The sequence below is a fragment of the Chiloscyllium plagiosum genome, unplaced genomic scaffold (genome assembly GCF_004010195.1).
Source record: "Chiloscyllium plagiosum isolate BGI_BamShark_2017 unplaced genomic scaffold, ASM401019v2 scaf_44057, whole genome shotgun sequence".
Classification (NCBI taxonomy): domain Eukaryota; kingdom Metazoa; phylum Chordata; class Chondrichthyes; order Orectolobiformes; family Hemiscylliidae; genus Chiloscyllium; species Chiloscyllium plagiosum.
In genome coordinates, this window is record NW_025142324.1 from 1 (window position 1) to 1258 (window position 1258).

Sequence of the window (1258 nt, forward strand, 5' to 3'; positions counted from 1 at the left end):
TTAATCTCTGACCTAACGTCTTTAAAACTCTGCCTGGCTGCTTTGAGACCATGGAATTAAAACATTTCCAAGTCAGTTTGATACATGTGGCAACAAACATTTGATAAACTGGAGCGAAAGGGAGTGGAATTAATTTCCCAGCTCTCCCAAAGAGACAGCATAGACACGATGGGCTTCAGTATGTGCAGTCAAATTCTAAGCTTCATTGATCTGAAGTTAAACAGTCAAATGTCTGTTTCACCACAGTCGCCTCATCTGTTGTTTGTTTCCTCACTGATGCAGGAATTAGCATTGACCCATTTGTTCTTGTCTTTCTGATACCATTCCTTCAATGTTGGCTGTACAAACAGTGAGCTAGCTTGACTTCTATACTGTCCTGTTGGTAATATCCGATGTTGTGGAGGGATCAGTGTTGAAGGGTTGGTTTGGTGATGAGAGGGTGATGAGAGCTGGCTTCCAAAAGCAGCCTCTCCAACCGCACTCTCAGGAATCTCGTCCCCATCCAGAAATAGCAGCCACTTGATCACCACCTTCAACATTCAATCCTGCAGATCCTCGAAAATCTTGTGCAAGATTGTGCAAGATCATGTTGGATCCCACTGACCATCAACTGAATGCAGAGGGGGGGATTTTTCCACAACAGATTAGAAATAAAGGACAAGCCACAGAAACACCCCAGATGGGACTTGAACCCACAACCCCTCGCTTAGGAGGCCAGTGCCTTATCCATTAGGCCACTGGGGCCCCACATGTAGTGTTACAATGGCAGCTTTTAAATACTGTACCCTGACTTCTCATAGTGTGTGTTTCTGTCTGTTGTACTCTCACTAATTGGTTCTTATCCCTTCCATCTCATGCTAAATTGTTGGCTGCTTGATAAATTGATCCCGCCTCCCATTTCTCCCCAAACGGACAGATGAGAAATCAACCAAACTCCAACTTTGCACAACTCAAGTCTGAGGAAAATGGAGCAGACAGGAAAATAGCAAAGGGCTCAGTCTTATTTTGTGCACCACTTTCAAGATATTTGCAGTTAGTGGGGCAGGTGGAAGTGGAGATGTTGCAAAAAGCTGCATTGAGGATAAATCAACAGGATCTTAGCAGGCATTCAGCCCATTGTGGCTGTGCTGTCTCTTTCAGACAATTCACCCCAAGGTCTTCCAAGTCCTGGAATTATCTTGTATAAGTTTCTATAAACAGCATTTGCCATAATCTCAACACAGGGACAATGATTTTTAACAGAGTAGTTAAAGAATCC

The 1258-nt window shown here is 43.7% G+C and overlaps 1 non-coding gene across 1 annotated transcript; it reads right to left on the reverse strand.

Moving 5' to 3' along the window:
* Positions 1 to 671: 671 nt before the first annotated feature.
* On the reverse strand, positions 672 to 744 carry trnar-ccu. The gene has a single exon. It is a non-coding gene; the product is annotated as a tRNA-Arg (tRNA).
* Between the last annotated feature and the right edge of the window lie 514 nt (positions 745 to 1258).